Below are 25,153 nucleotides of genomic sequence, written 5' to 3' on the forward strand. Positions count from 1 at the left end.
ATGATTCCAGCTTTATGACATGGCGCATTATCCTGCTGAAAGTAGCCATCAGAAGTTGGGTACATTGTGGTCATAAAGGGATGGACATGGTCAGCAACAATACTCAGGTAGGCTGTGGCGTTGCAACAATGCTCAATTGGTACCAAGGGGCCCAAAGAGTGCCAAGAAAATATTCCCCACACCATGACACCACTACCACCAGCCTGAACCGTTGATACAAGGCAGGATGGATCCATGCTTTCATGTTGTAGACGCCAAATTCTGACCCTACCATCCGAATGTCGCAGCAGAAATCGAGACTCATCAGACCAGGCAACGTTTTTCCAATCTTCTATTGTCCAATTTCCATGAGCTTGTGCAAATTGTAGCCTCAGTTTCCTGTTCTTAGCTGAAAGGAGTGGCACCCGGTGTGGTCTTCTGCTGCTGTAGCCCATTTGCCTCAAAGTTCCACGTACTGTGCGTTCAGAGATGCTCTTCTGCCCACCTTGGTTGTAACGGGTGGTTATTTGAGTCACTGTTGCCCTTCTATCAGCTCCAACCAGTCTGGCCATTCTCCTCTGACCTCTGGCATCAACAAGGCATTTCCGCTCACAGAACTGCCGCTCACTGGATGTTTTTTCTTTTTCGGACCATTCTCTGTAAACCCTAGAGATGGTTGTGAGTGAAAATCCCAGTAGATCAGCAGTTTCTGAAATACTCAGACCAGCCCTTCTGGCACCAACAATCATGCCACGTTCAAAGTCACTCAAATCATCTTTCTTCCCCATACTGATGCTCGCTTTGAACTGCAGGAGATTGTCTTGACCATGTCTACATGCCTAAATGCACTGAGTTGCCGCCATGTGATTGGCTGCTTAGAAATTAAGTGTTAACGAGCAGTTGGACAGGTGTACCTAATAAAGTGACCGGTGAGTGTATATTGAACCGAACCGAAAACCATGACCACGAAACCGCGAACCGAACCGTGGATTTTGTGAACCGTTCCGCCCCTAAAAGGTCAGTTTAAGAAACCTTTTCAGTTGGAAATATTCAGATAAAATAAGATAAAAGATAAAAAAGTTCTGCTCAGTCGGTCTGTGGTCGTGGACGGCCGGCTAACGCTCACCGCTGCTGAGCTGCAGCAGGAAGCGTGAGAAGGAGACGCGTCCTCTGACTGCTGACCTCTGTATGTGAAAGCACGGAGGTTGGGGTGTGATGAAAACTGCAGTAACTGTTTCACTGGTCTGTCTATCTCTGTGAGGTCCTGTCGTGTAGAGAGGATGTTCTGCTGTCCAACCGGCTTCTCCTCAGGGGCTTCATGATGCGTTCATGTTCACATTGATCTTAGAAAGGTTTTAAATCCCAGCTGAACTTGTTCAAAGTGACATTGAGGAGGTGCTGTCAGAGCCTGACAGCACCTCCTCCTCGCTCCGGTTGGAGCGGATTCAGAAATGTTTTATTTCAGCAGCAGGGAGATCAGAGCACCATGATCCCTCCAGCTGCCAGAGCTGAGAAATAATCCCTAAAAACAGCAAATAATCAAAACTGTGGTGAAGTAAGCAGTGAAGTGATACTTTGCCAATTGAATAAGACAATTTACATTTAAAATAAGTAGGGATGCAGGATATAATCGGCCCCCTATCGATATCGGCCTTAAAACTGAATATCGGACATCGGCCACCCCACCGATATTTAACCCGATATTTGATCAGCTTCTGAGTTTCTAAAGTCTAAAAAAAAAAAATACTACTTCTTCTTCTTCCTCAAAAACTTATTTTTTACAGACTTAAAAACTTATAAAGACGAGGGAAAAAATATTGATACATTAAAATATCCCAATATCTTCAAATGCTGATATATTGCCATTTAAAAACACCACATCAATCTCTTTTACTAATGAAATATTGCTATATGTCATCGTTATGCTACGAAATCCCCCGAAAATTCACCAAATGTTGCCATATTTTTATATGTTGATATATTGACGCGGTATCGATCTATTTTACTAACAAAATCTCACAAGAATTTGCAAAATATCACGAGAGTTTGTAACAGAACGATGAAATTTCACCAGATTTTGAAAGTAAAATAGATCGATACCGCGTTTTTAAAAATCTATTTGATATCAGCATATGAAAATATATTTGAGTATATTATTTTTCAAAGTGTCAGAAATGGATAACAAAACTGCTATTTTCAATGACTACTTATTTTTGTCCAGCTTTAACATCGGTATCGATATCGGTTATCGGCTACATGAGTTTCAAAATATCGGATATCGGCCAAAATCCCAATATGGTGCATCCCTAAAAATAAGAAACAAAAGAACAATTGCATTGTCTCATTCTTATTCTAAGAGTGAAAATTCTCATCCCATTGGCAAACTGTCTCATTTACCTGCTCAAATTAAGGGTAAATACACTTAATTTAAGACGTTTTTACTAATTTCTAGATCATTTTTCCAGTGAAGTTCTGGGTCCACTGAACTATGGCAGAACCGTCAGAGAACCTCTATAGGTGGCAGCGTGGGGAGTTGATGGACCGTACTGCAAACCAACCTATCAGAGACAGCGCCCTGTGCCCTCACATGGGGGCATCCAGTCAGGTAGTCCAGAATCCACTGGGACGTGGATTTGGGTTTCAGGATTATTTTGGAACTGCACTACAGGACTTTATGTCCATAAAGCAGGTTTTTCAGAACCATGTGGGACGGGATGATCAGAGGGCAGATAAAGATGAGGGCAGGTTAGAAAGAGGGCTTTTTGTGGCTGTATTGATCAGAAGAGACGCTCTCTGTCTCTCTAACCTCATTAATAATTCAGCGAGGGACAAAGGAGGGAGCAAACCAGAGGAGGAATCCTCACCAAGAAGGAATCATCTGGTTTAGGGTCTATGTTTAGCAGTCGGTGAGTGACATTTCCCAGACATCCAGGGAAGTCCCACAGGTCCAGAGGGGTCATCAAGAGGAGACCAGAGACGGATGTCCAGACAGCTTGGTCCTCCCGGTTCTGTTCCGTCAACTCATGTCTCTAAAACAAAAAACAGACTAATTTTCATTCAGAGCTGCAGATGAGAACCGCTCTGAGCTGATTGGATGTTTGATGATGCATCAGAGGAGAATTCATTCATTCATTCTCAGAGAGTTCCTCATCAGGACCGGAGTTTAAAGCTGCTTTAAAAGGTCATCCACATAAAAGCGGCCTCTGTTATCTGAACAAGTTGAAACTCATCTGAAAAACAAACACTTTGCGGCTTCTGCTGGATCTCCAATATCAGCCTCGCCGTCTGCCCTGAAAGCTCCAGAGATCAAATCTAATAAACTCAGCGGCTGCGTTCTGATCGTCCATAAAGTCGCTGCTGAAGATATTAAAGAAACAACAGCGAGCATCACGAGTTCATGTCACTGCAGCGGAAACTAATCAGCGAGGCGTGTGGGGGGGGCGTGGTGTTTTCCTGCAGCCAGCAGAGCTGACCGAGCAGCTGTGCTGCAGCAGCTCTCATTTTGTTCCATCACTAATTTATGTGAACTCCTTCCATCTGAATGTTTCATGAAGACGTGTAAATAGTTTTGCAGAGGTCAGCTGGTCTCTGCTGCTCCATCACACCTGAGGGGCACAAGGTTTATCCAAACCCCTGATTAGGCAATCAGCTCCAGCTGAGTCCACAAACATCTGAAGGCAGTCAGAACATCTCCAACATCTCAGAGTTTCTCATCTTCTAATACGGATTAAGATGAAGAATCACGTTTGTTTTACCTCAATGAAATCAAATGAATGTGGCTGTCATATGTTGTTCTGTGAACATGACCAACAACCCTATTCAGGGGGGGATTTACCATTAGACAATACTAGGAATACTAGGAAGCCCCATAAAACTCTGTTTCCATGTATGGTTAATGCAACTATTCCTTATTAATTATGTTTTTGATAAAAATCCTTTGGCTAAAATGCCATCAGAACGCTGATAATATTAAGTGTGTCTCAGCCCCCCCCTTCAGTGTCCACCATATTGGATCAGTCCATTTGCTGCACATGTTCAGAAAGGTCCAAACAGACAGCAGCAAACCATTTGAAAACAAACCATGCAAAGAGCAGTGTTGCCAACTTAGCGCTTTAGTCGCTATATTTAGCCACTTTTCAGACCCCTCTAGCACTTTGATTTCTAAAAAGCTCCTAGCGCCAAATCTAGAGACTTTTTTCTGCTACTGGAGACTTTGGAGACAACATCTAAAAGCAGCGAACTCTGCTCTCCAGAGCGAGTAGATTGGTAACCCCGCCTCCTGCTCTCCTCTATCTTGTCTGCTGTCATGATTCATGCAGCTATTATTTCATCCAAATGAAAAATGGAGAACAGAGAAGCAGATCATGGCTTGTCTACAGTGAAAAGAAGGACTGGGTTATTTACTTTGGCCTTTTTGGAAACACAGGAAGGAGCAATCAGCTAAGTGAGCTTAGTGCTTGGAAAAAATCTTTCATTCCTTTAGAGACAGCATGAAAAGTCAGCTGAGTACAAAACATAGAGAGGAAAACAAGAAGAAAAGGGACAAGAAGAGAGGGACACAACCTAGAACAGATAATGGATGTCTATTCTATTAACATTTCTCTATCTGGAGAACGGGGCTGTTCTATGTGTTGTCTTCTCAGTTCACAGGGCCCCCTGCCTGTCTTTGCCTAGGGCCCCACATTTCCTAGATCCGCCCCTGCCCTGTGTTTGGACAACAGATGAAAATCAGACCCGTGCTCGAATCATGGTCAGTTAACTCTGCACATATGGAATACATTCACCACAACTCACAAATACATAAATCTGACTCTCTGTCATATTTTAATTAATCTTATTAAAGTTCTATATTATGTAAAACAACTTTGTCATTCGTTTTATAATGATGTGAGGTTCTGTATGAGTTGCTGATGGTTAGTCGAAAAAACAACCAAGCAATTTGATTTATAAAAATATTTGTATTCAGGAAGCTGCGCTCACATTTGACAAAAGTATAAAATATAAAACTATATAACAAATATGGAACAATATCTCAATTAACCAGGGAAAAAACAAACAAACAAGCTGAAACTTATTGAACACTTAAAGGTAAACAAGCCAAAGCTCTGACTGCATTTTATCCACAAGCTTTTCAAACAGGCAGAGGAACCTCTCAGTTCTGAGGATTCAGTCATCCAGGTCAGAGTCATTTAAAAAAAGTTAAAATCAATCCACTGAACTTTGTTTCCAAGTTTGAAGACGTTTCTCTTCCATCCGGGAAGATTTTTCATTTCAAAATGTCAGAAATAGCGTTTAGTTCCAGGTTTTATAGAGTAAAAGAAGCCAAACGGCCCCCGTTCCAATAGGTGGACCCGATCGTCCGTTACAATTTGCATGTTTTTGTTTTTTTGTTTTTTTTTATGCTTTATTGGCAATTCCGTGTAACATTACAGAATAAATCAAACATCAAACACAGATATACAACAGTTGGTGACATTACAACTTTAAGGAAAACGAGACATAGAAGGTAAAAAATAAATAAAAATAAAACAAGGGAAACAAACAAATAAATAAATAAAATAAACTTTAAATAATAATAGCTAGGGGTTTACATTGAGTTTACGGTCATTTACAAAAGTGTATAATTTTATACCATTTTTCTTCTTCATAAATTTAAGGGATTGAAAATACAAACGAAGTTCTTTAAGAAAAACGTTGACGTTTGGCTTGGTCCTCATGTATTTGTTTTTGTGAATGTAAAATTTCCCCATCATGAGTGAAGCATTAAAGGCTAGGTCCTGCAGGTTATCTGTCATTTCTATTCCAAACAAAACATTCTCTTTTCCAATTTGCATGTTTGTATAAAGCCTGGAACTCAACACTATTTCTGACATTTTGAATTGAAACCTCTTCAAACTTGGAAACAAAACCCAGGGGACCGTGTTTTACCTTTTTTTTGGAACATCTCCGTTTCCTCCTGCCTTTCTTTGCTTCTTCTCCGACTGTCGTTTGAAGAAAATCAAGAAGAGCATTATTGTTTCCTGCTGTGGACGGCATCCATGTTGGTGGTGGGGTGGACTAGCCTGGTGAGACCATCCTGATCTCGCGAGCTTTCAAGGTTTAACTCGCTAATCAGTCTGGAGACTCTCCGTTGAAGAAAATTTGGAGCCGTTCACCAAACGAACGTCCAATCAGCGCTGGCTTTGAGGCGGGTTGAGGTGTGACGCAACGAGAAGCTCGACAGTTCAGTCTAAAGAACATGGCGGCTTCAGCCGATTAAACTAGCGTTAGCGTGGCTATCGAGCAAGTTTTATCGGAATTACAGAGTATTTCTTCACTGAAAGAAGAGCAAAACACTGCTCTGGAGGCTTTTCTCAGAGGAAAAGATGTTTTTGCTCTTCTCCTGACTGGTTTCGGCAAGAGTTTGATCTATCAATTGGCTTCTCTTCGTCGTCGCTCTGTCAGTACGTCATATGCTTCGTTGATCTGATTTGGTTTATTTGGCCCGTCTATCACCAACATAGGCCAATCAGCATTTCCGCCCCTTCCCAAAATTACTTCAACGGAAGGTTTCCAGATGGATATGCGGAGCAAATCCATCTGGCGGAGTCAGGTTAGGTGTGCACACAGCGGTGGAAGATGGACCCGGGCTCCTACTTTGTTGCAGTGATTTTCCTCTTAAGGCTTTCACTCTTTGACTGCTGTCCTACAGTGATGAATGTGAGAGTGGGTGAATGCATGATCAGGATGTGATTATTAAAACAGAGGGTAAGGCTACTCACTCCCAGAGTTGCTTTGTTGTGTATTTATTTTTGGTAAACTGCTCCTCGTTTTCTGCTCTAAACTTTTTTTTTTATTAGGGCTTCGGTCTGCTCCACAGTCCCTCCTTTCTGCTGGAGGTTTCTTCCTGTTCAAAGGGAGTTTTTCCTCTCCACTGTCGCTACAAGCATGCTTAGTGTGAGGGATTGCTGAAGAGTCAATGAGTCGATGCAATCAGCTGGTTTTCCTTAGATAGAAAACTTTGAATCAATCTGACTGGATGATCTGGTAAACTGGAAAGTGACCTGAGATGACATGATGTGAATTGGAGCTATAGAAATAAACTGAATAGAAGTGAATCATTAGCCCACATAACCAGATTGGACACAAGACAACACGTTGCGTTCACATTCTAGAATTATTTTCTATTCAGAAACTAGTCAGGATCAGCCTGCAGGTAGCGTCTATCTCCTCCCATAAAACCTCCTGGAGCAGCTTTTCTGATTGGTTGACACTCTGGTGTTCTGGGGAAAAAGTCAAATTTACTGAACTCCATCGTCGAATGCCAGAACGCTCGGATGCATCGCCCCTTCTGGGGATCCGCTGCTGGACGCCTCGACGCCGTCCACCATGGCGTTGCACTAGATGCTGTGAGAATGAGCCTGGTGTGAGCGCAGCATAAAAGTGTGAATAAAGGGGGAGGGGCTACGGATCTGCAGAAAAGACTAGGTGCAAAGAGGTGGTGCTGGTGGGGGCCTTCATGTCTGGATTTAGGTCTTGGGTCAAATATCTACGGAAAGGGGGAGGGGCTTAGTGGACTCCTTTGAGGAAATGACCGTATTTTTACAAACATGTGTTTTAGTATGCAAACAGATCCCTTAAGAATAACAATTAAGCAAATGATTAAAGTCAAGCAGCACTTTTTCTGAAACCCACGCTTACAGTTTGTCATTATTGCATTTAGTCCATTAGCCTCTCCCTACAGAGCGTGTTGAGCTCACTCTGCTCTCCTGTAATTGGTTAGAAGGGAATTTCCTGTGTAGATCTGCCTCAGACAGAATTATGGTGGTGAGAGGAGAAGGGATATTGCTTTAAAAGAAATACGGAAAGAGGACAATAAATACAATAACCTCAGTTCATGATTCCCACATTTGGTGTTTTTAATTGCCTAAACATATTTAACCTCTTAACATCCGCCTCATTTCATGTAATCTTTGCCTATTTTGCATACCCAAATGGAAAAGCAAATAACTTAGGAACTTTAAGCCCAAATTACATGTGCTATACATTTGTCAGGAACCGAGGACAGATGGACCCAGTATTCAAGGAGAGACAGTCAGTAGGAAAGTTCAAATGTTTATTAAATAAAACAAAACAAAAGCGGAGCTGCAGGCGGGGGGACGGGGCACCGCCCAATCTCAGACACTCTAGGGAGGAAACACAGGTAAGTGACCACGATAAACTGATATATGATTATCTGGGTTGGTCACTTACCTGGTTTAACAGTCCAGACCACGAATGTCCCCAGTGCTGCAGTCCCAGAGGACATGCTGGAAGCCGATCCTGGTCAGGGATCCAGAACAGACAGGAACAGGCAGGATCCAGATCAGGCAGGAACAGACAGGTAGCAGGATCCAGATCAGGCAGGAACAGGAACAGGGTGCAGGATCCAGACTTCCAGGCATCCACAGGCTCCCAGGAGGGTTCAGAGTCAGACTGGGACCAGAAGCATGACCAGGTGGTCACACACAGGAGCAGACAGGATCAGGTGCAGACAGGCAGGCTCAGTGGAAGAGGGTAGCCGAGACAGGACGTAGGAACCGGAACTTGATGCAGGACTTTAAACTGGTCTCCTCCCTGGAGCCAGGCTTACTGGATAAAAACTGAACCTCCCCCCATAATGAGCCAAAAACCCAGAGGACTCCGTGGGGGAGGAACAGTGACGGTCAGGAGAAGAGACAAACACTAAAACCCTCTTTCCACTCGCTGCCAGGATCCAGGACATGAACCAAATAAAAACTGAACAGAAAGACTGAAAGAAAGACAAGAAATGATCTGGCCCTGAATGCTCAGACTGAACTGAATATAAACCAGAGGAAACAGGTGAGAGGAATTACTAATTAGGGAGGAGCAAACAGGCCAGATCATGACAACATTATTTGAAAGCTTCTAGTTTGTGAAAACAGACCGACCTACATCAGTTCAAACATGACTTAAAGTTGTTGTTTTTTATTCTCGAAATGATTGGTCTTTTTTGAACAGCAGTAATAGAGACATTCTTGAGAAAAAGCAGGTTTCATTGTATTATATTTGTTCTATAACATGTCAACCACAAATGCAAAAAATTACAGACCTCTATCCATAACAGTTCCAGAGCTGCAGGGTTTGGAACTTCTGCTAGTAGCTTGGAGCTGCGTGCCTGGGGGGTTTTAAGAGGTTAAAAATATGTTAAAGGTTTTATTTCTTAACCAAGGCTCTGATTGGAGAGATGAACTCAGAATCTCTGCTGTAAATTGGACCACCTTGGATCATGACGGGTCAAAGGTCACTTCACGCTAAAGGACCCTGTAACCTCCTGCAACAACGAATCAGTTTCTGCAGTGACTGAACCAAATAATGAGGTTGGTAGCAGAACCCAGTAGAACTTCACTGCTGAGGGGTCGATGTGCTGGAGCAGGGATGCGTGTGAAAGTTGTAGGACTCCACCCCTCCAGGACGGGAGTTTGACACCTCTAGCCTGCTGTGAAATTGGCCTTCTGGTACCATGACTGCTGGTTCTACTGGGCTGCTGCTGTTACTTCACACCTTCTGGTTCACACCTAAAATGGGTGAAGGAAAGCACTTAGTCCGCTGAGATCTGCAGGAACTCAGCCGCTGCATTTCTGTCTGGGCTTCAAACAGATTCTCTGGGAGAGAGAAAGTCGAACGAAGCTTTCAGTCAAGATATTTCTACCTTAGAATGTAGTAAAGCTTCTATGGCATTATGTCTGTGGTGAAGTTTCCTCAAAGCTAGAAATGTCAGATGTTTGACCGTCTGCAGAAATGGCTCTGTGGAGATTCAATCGCTGATTCAGAGACACAACCAATGGATCGAGCATGGTTTAACTGGAGATGTTTAAGGTCAAACATCTACAATCAGGACAAAAAGAGTTAAAAGAACACGATGTGAGGCATGTAAGTAAACAAGGATCAGAGCAGGTGAAGGTTATGAAGATTAAAGATGCGGGACACAAGTAAACCTCCGGGTTTCAGTTTCCGCACACGGATCCAGTGTCTTGCTGAACGTGTGCGTCTACGGTGTTTTGTCTGACTAAGTGGCTCAGTTGATTGTGTTTACCTCATGTGTCTGAGAAACAGAAACCGGACCTCTGGTTCTACCTGCAGACAGACGTCCTGCAACAGGACAGGTAACAGGTAGCGCTTGTAAAGAAATATAGACAAAAACATCTAATGTCACATAAAATCACAAATAATGAATAGAATTAAAATTAAATCCTCTTTTCCTTTAAACTGCCTAAAAAAGTACACCTTATATTTTACAAAGGTGACAATAGTTTTTCCTTTCTTATGTTTTCCAAGTTTACCAGAATATTCTGAATACATTAAATATCTAGAACTGGGATTATAATTGTTAATTAATAAGTCATTCAACTCAGGGGTTAATTAATGATTATTCCTTAAAAGGTTATAACTGTAATTTGCTAAGTCACCAGGGTTCTTAGTCTCTAAGTTTTTTACTCAAGGTTGGACTCCAGTAACCTGACTCCGCCATGATGGATTTGCTCTGTATATCCATCTGGAAACCTTCCGTTGAAGTAATTTTGGGAATTTTGCGAAAATACTGGTTAGCTGATTGGCCTATGTTGGTGATAGACGGGTCAAATAAACCAATCAGATCAACGAAGCATATGACGTACTAACAGAGCGACGACGAAGAGGAGCCAATTGATAGATCAAACTCTTGCTGAAACCAGTCGGGAGAAGAGCAAAAACATCTTTTCCTCTGAGAAAAGCCTCCAGAGCAGTGTTTTGCTCTTCTTTCAGTGAAGAAATACTCTGTAATTCCCATAAAACTTGCTCGATAGCCACGCTAACGCTAGTTTCATCGGCTGAAGCCGCCATGTTCTTTAGACTGAACTGTCGCGCTTCTTGTTGCGTCACACCTCAACCCGCCTCAAAGCCAACGCTGATTGGACGTTTGTTTGGTGAACGGCTCCACATTTTCTTTAACGTAGAGTCTCCAGACTGATCTGCGAGTGAAACCTTGGAAGCTCGCGAGATCAGGATGGTCTCACGAGGCTAGGACTCCTGGACCAGCTGTTAAAATCAAGTTGTCTTTCACCAATTTAGTAATTTAGACTATGGCTATCAGCAAAGGTATTAATCACCCACAAATAAATTTGTCTCTTTTCAATCAGATGTTCCTGAAAGCAGAGTGAATCTGGCCTGAGTGATAACAGGTTAAAATACTTTGGTACCTTTCATCCATCCATCCATCCTCTGTCACGCTTTATTAGCTAATGGTCCCTATCACAGGATTATTATTATTGTATCTGATAACCATGCAAACACCAAACACTACTGAAAATAAGTACAAGTAAATAAAAGCAAATAAAAAGGGGTTTTTAGAGTCCGGTCCTCTGCCCCCTTTGTAATTCACAGATCTTTTCACCTGTTCACAACAGAAACTTCTACTCAGCCTATTGACAATAAATGGCATCAAAAGGTCGTGGTGTGACCTGGGATGATGCAGGGAGGAGGACGCTATCCAGGCACATAATTAATAATAATTTAACTTTATTGATCTCACATTGGAGAAAGTTCCCCATGGCCAGCAGTGGGCTGCCATCATGGCGCGCCTGGAGAGCAATCGGGGGTTCAGGGTCTTGCTCAGAGACCCAGAGTGGCAGTCTGTGGGAGCGGGTTTCGCATTCAAATCCTGAGGATTCCAATTTCGATGCCCTAACAGAATGAGCGCCACCATTTTTGTTTGAGCAATTCCTGCCTTGAGAGCTGTGGCATAGCGGACCGTCGTTGAGAGGCAAGGAACCGTTCTACAGTGATGCATAAATGTTCATAAGGGACCAAGCTCGGCACGGTTAACTGATCCAAGCTCGGTCGGAACTTGGCAAGGATCGGTTTCAGAGGGGTAGTGTAAATGGGGAAACAGTCTCTGCTTGTCACTAGCCTCTCCGCACCCAGAGGTTCCTGTCTCCGACACTGGTGATTCTTGCCAAGAGACACTGCTGGTCGGACTTGTCAGTCTGGAAGCCAAACGTAGACAGTTATTGGGATTTCATGTTCAGCGCCAATCCTGGTTGGATGCCATATTTACTGTATGTTGTGATTTTGATACATTAAATTCCCAGCCAGCTGGGAATTTATATTTCTGATACTTTAAGATGCTTATTGCACTCCCTGGTAGGGGTGGTAAATATCTTAATTAATCAGATATTATTTCTGCAATTATATATTGTTTATGAACACACCCTCTACTAGCTGTGTGTTAGAACAATAGATGAAAGAGTGATTCGATCACTAATCATGGTCAAGCTGTTAATTCTGCACATACATGGAATAAATTCACCACAATGTATTTCAGTTTAAAACTAGCGAAACTTCACTAAACTAAATTATTTAGTAGAAAGAGGAAGAGAAACCATGGTTGAAAACCATGTTACAGTTAAATTTTGTGTTTGAAAACCAAAGTTTATCTGGAAGAATGTGGAATGTGATCAAATTAGCTTTTCACTAATTGAGAGAAATTGAAATGTTTTCAGACCAATTCACAATGCTAATCCATGAGGTGAATAAACATTATTTGCTTAATCAGGAACCAATAACCTTTAGCGAAGTGATTCTTTACCCTCTTTGAAATAGCTAGAAGCGAATAGACATCAGGATTCCACTAAATGACTCTTGGTCATACTTGCTGCTTGTGAGCCAGTCATCATGTCAAGATGAAATATGGACACTGGTTCCCAATGTCCAAAAACCATGATCATGGCATATGGCATAACACAGTATAAGAAGAGGAACTCCCTTGTTCTCTGGGATCTAGGAGCTCATTTACCAGAACCTCACGCACTGTGCATGTGCAATCAAGGGAGTTCTTCTTCTACTGTGTACGTTTGACTTCCAGATTGACGAGTCTGACCAGCGGCGTGTCTCGGCAATGATTCAGAAGTGCGGATTTTGGACATATAGTGTGAGCAAATTGATTGCATCACAGTGTCAGCCGTACACTGTAAGAACATATATCGTGGGCTGTGAACTTTTAAACCCAGCGGTTTTGTCGCACAGTTTGAGCGGCAGCTCAGTACAAAGACTGAACTTGTTGTACAATGTATGCCTGTACTTAGATAAACATAGAGATATATTATCCACAGAAACGTGGGAATCTTAAGTATAATATAAACGCGATCACCAAGCACAAGCATCTTAATCAAAAAGTAAACTGACACTCCTAAAAAATGTCAATGACAACAAAATCCACCAGCTGTTTACCAGATAATCTTCCTGCCTGTTGGAAGCAGAGAGCTTAATGTCATGATCATGGCACTGATGACTGGATTATTAGTTAATTTATTCCACCTGCTTAGCTCTGTCCAGATTTCATCCAGCCTCACCTGACACACCTGTTCCACCTCCTATTTATGCTGCCTTGCTGCTTGGTGGAGCAGTGGGTAGCACTTGGGCCTCGCAGCAAGAAATATTAAAGTTCGATTCCCAGTCCAGGATCTTTCTGCATGGAGTTTGCATGTTCTCCCTGAGCATGCGTGGTACTTCTCCGGGTACTCTGGCTTCATTCCACTGTCCAAAAACATGTCTGTTAGGTTAATTGACTACTTTAAATTCTCCTACTGTAGGTGTGACTGTGTGTGTGAATTAAAATTTCGCTGTTCTTGTGACAATTACAATAAAGATAAATTGAATTGAATAAATTGAATGATTGTTTGTCCTGTTTGTCTCTATGTTGCCCTGCAATGGACTGGCGATCTGTCCAGGGTGGACCCCGCCTCTCACCTGTAGACAGCTGGAGATAGGCACCAGCATCCCTTGCAATCCCGCTTGGGATAAGCGTGACGGAAAATGGATGGATGGATGTTTGCATCCATCAGTGCCAGATTATTCCTGAGCATTTGGTGTAGAGAGCTTTCAAGCCTGCCCCTGTCTGATCTGTTTGCCTAGCCTGTCCTCCGACTCCTGTAGGATAATTCTGTGGACTGAACCTGGATCTGCCTCTTGACTTCGCCCTGTGGATTATCCTGCCTTTCTTCTTCTGCTCGGGTCTGATTTCCTGTCAATTCTGCAGCCTTCTAGGCTTCTGCATCTGGAACTCTCTGGCTGCGTTTGCTGCGTCTTATCAGCCAATCGGCTGGAATCATCCTCGTTTTCATGGACTGAACTGTCAAACCAGGTTAGTGACTCACGCGTTCATAATCATCCATCAGATTATTGGAGACATTAACCTGTGTTTTTCTCTTATAGACATTCCTGTGATAGACGCCCTAGCTGCTGCTTCTGCAAAACCACTGGTTTAGATAAATGCTTTAAGTTATTCCACCTTCTGTTCTGCCTCAATTCTGGGTCCTTTGTTCTGAGTCCTGAAACTTCATCCTGATTCTGTTTAAGATTTGAACTGATTCCGATTCAGTTCTAATTCTGATCTTGACTCTGGTTCAAACTAAATTCATAATTCCAATTCTGATCCTTTTTCAGATATTGATTCTATTGTGGTGAATATTCTGACTAATTCAGACACTGATTTTAATTCCAGTTCTCTGGTTCTTCATAAAAAAAACACTTTTAACAGATCTAAACAGCAAAGTTGGGATAGCTGGAATGTCTCAAAGTCTTTCCATCTCTGTCCCATCCATCATGAAGTGCTGCAATCAGTCCACTGGTCTTTAATGTGTGCAGGCAGAGAGGAGGGAAAGAAAGAGTGACAAAGTAAAAGACTAAAGGAGCAAAGGAATGACAATGAACAACAGAGAGGAAGAAGTGAGAGAGTGAGAGAAGAGGAGGACGATGAAGGGAGGGTCGAGCAAGCGGATGGGAGGAGGAGGAGCCTGATGAAGAGGAGGGATGACAGGAGAAGTGGCTGTTGCCGCGGCAGCAGAGCAGGACAGATCTGAGACGGAACAACAACTCCTCCTCCTCTTTTTTTTGTTTTAATTCCCCTTCTTTCTTCATCCTCCTGGGCTCATCAGCTGATTTCACTTGGAAAACCTGCTGCTTCCTCTTCCTCCTCTTCGTCCTCAGCTTCATCAACGCGCGGGCAGCGGAGGTAAGTAGGATGAAAACTGCTCCAGATTCAACGCTGAGAATAGAAAGAAGAGAAGGGAGTGGAGGAGCGGGACGGGACGACTGGGAGGAAGAGTTTGGAGAGAGAGGCTGAACTTCCAGAGAGAGAGAGAGAGAGAGAGAGAGAGGGGGGGGGCAGAGATGGGATCTGTTTGGATTCAGGACAGAAGAGCAAAGAAACCAACACAGCAAAGTGTTTGGGTCACAGTCAGGGTGTGACACCGGTTAGTGTGGGAGCAATTGGTATCTGATCAGTTAGTTTGTGATCAATTAGTGTGTGATAGTTAGTGTGGGAGCAATTAGTGTCTGATCAGTTAGTGTTTGTGTAATCAGTTAGTGTGTGATCAATTAGTGTCTGATCAGTTAGTGTGTGAACAATTAGTGTGTGATCAGCTAGTGTTTGTATAATCAGTGTGTGATCAATTAGTGTATGATCAGTTGGTGTGTTAACAATTAGTGTGTGATCAGTTAGTGTCTGAACAGTTAGTGTGTGATCACCTAGTGTTTGTGTAATCAATTAGTGTGTGAACAATGAGTTTGTGATCAGTTAATGTTTGTGTAATTAGTTAGTGTGTGATCAATTAGTGTGTGATCAATTAGTGTTTGTATAATCAGTGTGTGATCAATTAGTGTATGATCAGTTGGTGTGTGAACAATTAGTGTGTGATCAGCTAGTGTTTGTGTAATCAGTGTGTGATCAATTAGTGTATGATCAGTTGGTGTGTGAACAATTAGTGTGTGATCAGTTAGTGTCTGAACAGTTAGTGTGTGATCACCTAGTGTTTGTGTAATCAATTAGTGTGTGAACAATGAGTTTGTGATCAGTTAATGTTTGTGTAATTAGTTAGTGTGTGATCAATTAGTGTGTGATCAATTAGTGTTTGATCAATTAGTGTCTGTTCAGTTAGTGTGTGATCAATTAGTGTTTGATCAATTAGTGTATGATCAGTTGGTGTGTGAACAATTAGTGTGTGAGCAATTAATGTGTGATCAATTAGTGCGTGATCAGTTAGTGTGTGATAAATTAGTGTCTCATCACTTAGTGTGTGAACAATTAGTGTGTGATCAGTTAGTGTGTGAACAATTAGTGTGTGATCAGCTAGTGTTAGTGTTATCAGTTAGTGTGTGATCAATTAGTGTATGATCAGTTAGTGTGTGTAATCAGTTAGTGTGTGATCAGTTAGGATGTGATCAGTAAGTGTGTGATCAGTTGGTGTGTAATCAGTTAGGATGTGATCAGTTAATATGTGATCAGTTAGTGTGTGTGATCAGTTTGGGTGTGATCAGTTAGTGTGTGATCAGTTAGTGCATGATCACTTAGTGTGTGAACAATTAGTGTGTGTGATCAGTTAGTATGTGATCAGTTAGTGTGTGTGATCAGTCAGTGTGTGATCAATTAGTGTTTGTTTGATCAGTTAGTGTGTGTAATCAATTAGTGTGTGATCAGTTAGTGTGTAATCAGTTAGTTTGTGATCAGTTAGTGTGTGTAATCAATTAGTGTGTGATCAGTTAGTGTGTAATCAGTTAGTGTGTAATCAGTTAGCGTGTGATCAGTTGGTGTGTGTAATCAATTAGTGTGTGATCAGTTAGTGTGTAATCAGTTACTGTGTGTAATCAATTAGTGTGTGATCAGTTAGTGCCTGTTCCGTTAGTGTGTGATCAATTAGTGTTTGATCAATTAGTGTATAATCAGTGTGTGATCTGTTAGTGTGTGAGCAATTAGTGTGTGATCAATTAGTGCGTGATCAGTTAGTGTTTGTGTAATCAGTGTGTGATAAATTAGTGTCACATCAGTTAGTGTGTGAACAGTTAGTGTGTGATCAGTTAGTGTTTGTGTAATCAGTTGTTGTGTGATCAATTAGTGTGTAATCAGTAAGTGTGTGATCAATTAGTATGTGATCAGTTAGTGTGTGTGATCAGTTAGTGTGTGTGATCAGTTAGTGTGTGATCAATTAATGTGTGATTGGTGAATGTGTGATCAATTAGTGTGTGATCAGTTAATGTGTGATCAGTTAGTGTGTGATCAGCTAGTGTTTGTGTGATCAGTGTGTGATCAAATAGTGTCTGATCAGTTAGCATGTGTAATCAGTTAATGTGTGATCAGTTAGGGTTTGAACAATTAGTGTGTGATCAGCTAGTGTTTTTGTAATCAGTTGTTGTGTAATCAATTAGTGTGTGATCAGTTAGTGTGTGGACAAATAGTGTGTGATTAGCTAGTGTTTGTGTAATCAGTAAGTGTGTGATCAATTAGTATGTGATCAGTTAGTGTGTGTGATCAGTTAGTGTGTGTGATCAGTTAGTGTGTGATCAATTAATGTGTGATTGGTGAATGTGTGATCAATTAGTGTGTGATCAGCTAGTGTTTGTGTGATCAGTGTGTGATCAAATAGTGTCTGATCAGTTAGCATGTGTAATCAGTTAGTGTGTGTAATCAGTTAGTGTGCGTCATCAATTAGTATGTGTTTGATCAGTTTGTGTGTGATCAGTTAGTGTGTTTGATCAGTTAGTGTGTGTAATCGATTAGTGTGTGATCAGTTAGTGTGTAATCAGTTAGTTTGTGATCAGTTAGTGTGTGTAATCAATTAGTGTGTGATCAGTTAGTGTGTAATCAGTTAGTGTGTAATCAGTTAGCGTGTGATCAGTTAGTGTGTTTAATCAATTAGTGTGTGATCAGTTAGTGTGTGTGATCAGTCAGTGTGTGATCAATTAGTATGTGTTTGATCAGTTAGTGTGTGATCAGTTAGTGTGTTTAATCAATTAGTGTGTGTAATCAATTAGTGTGTGATCAGTTAGTGTGTAATCAGTTAGTTTGTGATCAGTTAGTGTGTGTAATCAATTAGTGTGTGATCAGTTAGTGTGTAATCAGTTAGTGTGTAATCAGTTAGCGTGTGATCAGTTAGTGTGTTTAATCAATTAGTGTGTGATATGTTAGTGTGTAATCAGTTACTGTATGTAATCAATTAGTGTGTGATCAGTTAGTATGTGATCAGTTAGTGTGTGTTTGATCAGTTAATGTGTGATCAGTTAGTGTGTGGTCAGTTAATGTGTGATCAATTAGTGTGTGGTCAGTTAATGTGTGATCAGATAGTGTGTGGTCAGTTAATGTGTGATCCATTAGTGTGTGGTCAGTTAATGTGTGATCAGATAGTGTGTGTTTGATCAGTTAATGTGTGATCAATTAGTGTGTGGTCAGTTAATGTGTGATCAGTTAGTGTGTGGTCAGTTAATGTGTGATCAGATAGTGTGTGATCAGATAGTGTGTGATCAGTGTGTGATCAGATAGTGTGTGATCAGTTGGGGTGTGATCAGTTATTGCGTGTGTGATCAGTTGGGGTGTGTTGGCTGATGTTGATGTAATCTACTCGATGCATTAGTGATGAGTTTCTGGTAGCTTCTAAACCCCCCTCCCTACCTCCACCCCAAACAGACACACACCCTGCGAGTACACACACACACATGCACAGTCTGTGCTCATTAATATTCACACCCCTCCGTATTCTGAGAACTTCAGCCCAGTTCTGGATCAGCTGGACTTTCAATGGACTATATCTACCTGTAGATATCTGGGTTCCTTCATGTTCTACCTGTAGATATCTGGGTTCATTCATGTTCTTCCTGTAGATATCTGGGTTCCTTCATGTTCTACCTGCAGATATCTGGATTCCTTCATGTTCTACCTGTAGATATCTGGGTTCCTTCATGTTCTTCCTGTAGATAACTGGGTTCCTTCGTGTTCTTCCTGTAGATAACTGGGTTCCTTCGTGTTCTACCTGCAGATATCTGGATTCCTTCATGTTCTACCTGTAGATAACTGGGTTCCTTCGTGTTCTACCTTTAGATAACTGGGTTCCTTCATCTTCTGCTTTTAGATAACTGGGTTCCTTCATGTTCTACCTTTAGATAACTGGGTTCCCTCATGTTCTACCTGCAGATATCTGGATTCCTTCATGTTCTACCTTTAGATAACTGGGTTCCTTCATGTTCTACCTTTAGATAACTGGGTTCCTTCGTGTTCTACCTGTAGATAACTGGGTTCCTTCATGTTCTACCTTTAGATAACTGGGTTCCTTCGTGTTCTACCTGCAGATATCTGGATTCCTTCATGTTCTACCTGTAGATATCTGGTTTCCTTCATGTTCTACCTTTAGATAACTGGGTTCCTTCGTGTTCTACCTGTAGATAACTGGGTTCCTTCATGTTCTACCTGCAGATATCTGGATTCCTTCATGTTCTACCTTTGGATAACTGGGTTCCTTCGTGTTCTATCTTTAGATAACTGGGTTCCTTCATGTTCTACCTTTAGATAACTGGGTTCCTTCATGTTCTACCTGCAGATATCTGGATTCCTTCATGTTCTACCTTTAGATAACTGGGTTCCTTCATGTTCTACCTTTAGATAACTGGGTTCCTTTGTGTTCTACCTGTAGATATCTGGATTCCTTCATGTTCTACCTGCAGATATCTGGATTCTTTCATGTTCTACCTGCAGATATCTGGGTTCCTTCATGTTCTACCTTTAGATAACTGGGTTCCTTCGTGTTCTACCTGTAGATATCTGGATTCCTTCATGTTCTACCTGCAGATATCTGGATTCCTTCATGTTCTACCTGTAGATATCTGGTTTCCTTCATGTTCTACCTTTAGATAACTGGGTTCCTTCGTGTTCTACCTGTAGATAACTGGGTTCCTTCATGTTCTACCTGCAGATATCTGGATTCCTTCATGTTTTACCTGTAGATAACTGTGGTCCTTCATGTTCTACCTTAGTGTACCTGCATTCTACCGTGTTCTAACCAGGAAGCTTGGGTTCTACTGTATTATACCTAAGCATGTTTGGGTTCCTTCATGTTCAACCTTTGAATGCCGGGGTTTTTCCAGGATATAAATGATGACTTTCTTCTGAAGCATTCTGCTTTTTCTGCAGCTGGGGTTCCTCATCCTGGACTTTCCTGTTGTGTTCTGCTGTTTCTGCAGTAACATGTGCTTAAAGAACGGCTCGTTTTCAATGGTTTCACTCAAACACTGCAGCTCTTCTGTTCCCTGCAGGTGTGACTGATTTCAGGTGTCTGTCTGAACTCTATGTTGGTTCTTCTCTCTGAAACATTCAGAAGCTCAGATCTGACCTATGAGATGAAATACAAGCTGGATTTTCCCCACTTGGCTGATGGTCAGTCAATGTTTTGGACTAAACAAGTTGGAACATGTCGGTGTTCGGATGTTAAATGTCAGGTGCAAACAACCCAAAACGTATCTTTGGTGATTGTGGTCGCAAAGGAGGCACTGGACCGATGAACGATGACAGAGAGAAAGTTCATGACAATATCTGGACTTTCATAAGTAACAAACTCAGCTTTTCCAGATTTTATGATTGACATAGCATTTTTTATTTTTTCTTTTTTTGTACCTTTCTTTGTATCACTTTGAGGTACTTCTATGAAAGGTGCTTGATAAATAATATTCCTCAGTATTAACAATAATATTGTTTAGCTAAATTTGATATTTTTTCCCTCCATCTTCATGGCTGAGAACATCATCTTTCCTTTATGCCCAGTCTCAAACTGCAAACAGCACACACAGTTTTCTCATTTAAATGGGATCGAACCGGTTTGCAGGTTTTATCCTTAAAGACTAAAATCACCTCTAACTTTCCTTATTAAGGTTCTTTGAAGAATCTAAATTTAGAGCCTTCTTATATCCCATCATCAGCTGTTGGAACTCGTTAAGGTCTAATGGTTCTCTTTGGTACCAAAGACTCATCTGCACATTTATATAAAATAAAGATGGATTTCATAATTTTCCCTCCAAGACAGGGCTCATCTTCCGGGTGTGGAAAGTTGCGGAAGGTTTTGTGGATCGGTGGTTTGTAGAGTTTAACCCCAGCTGACCTGAAGCTGTGAAGTTCTCATCGATCTCTGAGCGGAGGCTTCAGCTTCCTTTGGTCTGATCAGGAACGTTTGTTGTTCTCTTGTCTCTGTGACTGATTGGAACCAGCTCGTTTTCTTGGTATTGATCCAATCAGAGGTCCATTTTTATCTGTGTAATGATGCAAACCCCACTGGATGGAAACAGATCCATCTGTGCTGAGACTATAAATTGGACCACAGCTGATGTGTCGTTAAACAGAGCCTTCAGGTCGGAGGTCATGATGCTCAGGTGTCTGAGAACAACCACTGACCTGCCCTGATGGCGTGACCTCCTCCTCCCTGGACGTCCAGTACACGGCTCTAATCCGTCCGGGACGTTTCCTCTGCCTCTGGAGCCTCTACCTCTGCTGCTCTTTGACTTTATGCTCAGCAGCATTCAGGTTCAAACCGCAGCAGATCAGCAGAGGAATGTGAGTCATCCTCCAGACTCTGAGTTATTGTTTCTAATTCTGGAGTAATGATGGTAATCCCTGTGTCAGAGCGAACCCACCGTAACGTTCACAACCACAGCTGCGTTTTCACATTAATTACAGCCTTTTACCAACTGATAAAACAGACAGGATTTCCTTCCTAAACTGTCCTTCTGTCCCTGCTGGGTCCAGCCAGTCCTCCTCATCGGCCAGACCTTTAGATTGAGGCTTCCAGGTGGAAAATTCTGATCAATGTGGCCCTGAAGGCACATTTCCTCCATCAATGCTGCCATCATGGTAGAGGAGATAAGCCAGAGCCTTTTCACCCAACATCTGGAGAACTGATCCATCAGGTCTATGGTGGAGGCTGGCATAAGGCTTTTCTCTGGACAACAGAAAAGCAGAGCTTGCCAGAGTTTCCTGCTGATCCTCCTACACTGACAGGAAGTATTTCATATTTTATCTTTAGTCATTCAGCATCTCTAGGCTGTAAAAAAAACCACTGACTCAGGCTGAGCTCTCTACGATAATAACCATAAACCAACTCCTGATCTGTTCCTGGAAGCTGCTGGGCTGGAAACCGCAGCAGAACCTCTGGATGTCAGCTGGCTGCTGATCCAGAGCTCTGAGCGTCTAAAAGCTTCAGCTGAGCGAGTCAGATGATCGGCCGTCCAATCAGAGACCAGGAGGTCAGCAGGGATTCCCTCTGAGAGACGCAGAGATATGGATCCACCATGGAGGGGAGCTGACTGGTCCATCCATCCATCCATCCATCCATCATCCATCCATCCATCCATCCATCCATCCATCATCCATCCATCCATCCATCATCCATCCATCCATCCATCCATCCATCATCCATCCATCCATCCATCCATCCATCCATCCATCATCCATCCATCCATCCATCCATCCATCCATCCATCCATCCATCCATCATCCATCCATCCATCATCCATCATCCATCCATCATCCATCCATCCATCATCCATCCATCCATCCATCCATCCATCCATCCATCATCCATCCATCCATCCATCCATCCATCCATCATCCATCCATCCATCCATCCATCCATCCATCATCCATCCATCCATCCATCATCCATCCATCCATCCATCCATCCATCATCCATCCATCCATCATCCATCCATCCATCATCCATCCATCCATCCATCCATCCATCCATCCATCATCCATCCATCCATCCATCCATCCATCATCCATCCATCCATCCATCCATCCATCATCCATCCATCCATCCATCCATCCATCATCCATCCATCCATCATCCATCCACCCATCCATCCATCCATCATCCATCCATCCATCCATCCATCCATCCATCCATCATCCATCCATCCATCCATCATCCATCCATCCATCCATCCATCCATCCATCCATCATCCATCCATCCATCCATCCATCCATCCATCCATCATCCATCCATCCATCCATCATCCATCCATCCATCCATCCATCCATCATCCATCCATCCATCCATCCATCCATCCATCCATCATCCATCCATCCATCCATCCATCCATCCATCCATCCATCCATCATCCATCCATCCATCCATCCATCCATCCATCATCCATCCATCCATCCATCCATCCATCCATCATCCATCCATCCATCCATCCATCCATCCATCCATCATCCATCCATCCATCCATCCATCCATCATCCATCCATCATCCATCCATCCATCCATCCATCCATCATCCATCCATCATCCATCCATCCATCCATCCATCCATCCATCCATCCATCATCCATCCATCCATCCATCCATCCATCATCCATCATCCATCCATCCATCCATCCATCATCCATCCATCCATCCATCCATCCATCCATCATCCATCCATCCATCATCCATCCATCCATCCATCCATCATCCATCCATCCATCCATCCATCCATCATCCATCCATCCATCATCCATCCACCCATCCATCATCCATCATCCATCCATCCATCCATCCATCCATCCATCCATCCATCCATCCATCCATCCATCATCCATCCATCCATCCATCCATCCATCCATCATCCATCCATCCATCCATCCATCCATCCATCCATCCATCCATCCATCATCCATCCATCCATCCATCCATCCATCCATCCATCATCCATCCATCATCCATCCATCCATCCATCCATCCATCATCCATCCATCCATCATCCATCCATCATCCATCCATCCATCCATCCATCATCCATCCATCATCCATCCATCCATCCATCATCCATCCATCATCCATCCATCCATCCATCCATCCATCCATCATCCATCCATCCATCCATCCATCATCCATCCATCCATCCATCATCCATCCATCCATCCATCCATCATCCATCCATCCATCCATCCATCCACCATCCATCCATCCATCCATCCATCCATCATCCATCCATCATCCATCCATCCATCCATCCATCCATCCATCCATCATCCATCCATCCATCCATCCATCCATCCATCCATCCATCATCCATCCATCCATCCATCCATCCATCATCCATCCATCCATCCATCCATCCATCCATCATCCATCCATCCATCCATCCATCATCCATCCATCCATCCATCCATCCATCATCCATCCATCCATCCATCCATCATCCATCCATCCATCCATCCATCCATCCATCATCCATCCATCATCCATCCATCCATCCATCCATCCATCATCCATCCATCCATCCATCCATCCATCCATCATCCATCCATCCATCCATCCATCCATCCATCCATCCATCCATCCATCCATCCATCATCCATCCATCCATCCATCCATCCATCCATCCATCCATCATCCATCCATCCATCCATCCATCCATCCATCCATCCATCCATCCATCCATCCATCCATCATCCATCCATCCATCCATCATCCATCCATCCATCCATCATCCATCCATCCATCCATCCATCCATCCATCCATCCATCCATCATCCATCCATCCATCATCCATCCATCCATCCATCCATCCATCCATCCATCCATCCATCCATCATCCATCCATCCATCCATCCATCCATCCATCCATCCATCCATCATCCATCCATCCATCCATCCATCATCCATCCATCCATCCATCCATCCATCCATCCATCCATCCATCCATCCATCCATCCATCCATCCATCCATCCATCATCCATCCATCCATCCATCCATCCATCCATCCATCCATCATCCATCCATCCATCCATCATCCATCATCCATCCATCCATCCATCCATCCATCCATCCATCATCCATCCATCCATCCATCCATCCATCCATCCATCCATCATCCATCCATCCATCCATCATCCATCCATCCATCCATCCATCCATCCATCATCCATCCATCCATCCATCATCCATCCATCATCCATCCAACATCCATCCATCCATCCATCCATCCATCCATCCATCATCCATCCATCCATCCATCCATCCATCCATTAAACATCCATCCATCCAACCATCCATCCATCCATCCATCCATCTAACATCCATCCATCCATCCATCCAACATCCATCCATCCATCCATCCATTAAACATCCATCCATCCAACCATCCATCCATCCATCCAACATCCATCCATCCATCCATCCATCCATCCATCATCCATCCATTAAACATCCATCCTTTAAACATCCATCCATCCATCCATCCATCCAACATCCATCCATCCATCCATCCATCATCCATCCATCCATCCATCCATCCATTAAACATCCATCCATCCATCCATCCATCCATCATCCATCCATCCATCCATCATCCATCCA

The 25,153-nt window shown here is 42.8% G+C and overlaps 1 protein-coding gene across 1 annotated transcript in view; it reads left to right on the forward strand.

Moving 5' to 3' along the window:
• The first annotated feature begins 14,816 nt into the window (after window positions 1–14,816).
• The window catches only part of kcnd1 (potassium voltage-gated channel, Shal-related subfamily, member 1), a 30,242-nt gene continuing 19,905 nt past the window's right edge, over window positions 14,817–25,153 (forward strand). Inside the window, exon 1 of the mRNA XM_038271244.1 lies at window positions 14,817–15,007. The gene's annotated coding sequence lies outside the window, so the exon portion shown is untranslated. The remainder of the gene's footprint in view (window positions 15,008–25,153) is intronic.

The sequence above is a fragment of the Cyprinodon tularosa genome, unplaced genomic scaffold, assembly GCF_016077235.1.
Source record: "Cyprinodon tularosa strain WSP-4 unplaced genomic scaffold, ASM1607723v1 ctg796, whole genome shotgun sequence".
Taxonomy (NCBI): domain Eukaryota; kingdom Metazoa; phylum Chordata; class Actinopteri; order Cyprinodontiformes; family Cyprinodontidae; genus Cyprinodon; species Cyprinodon tularosa.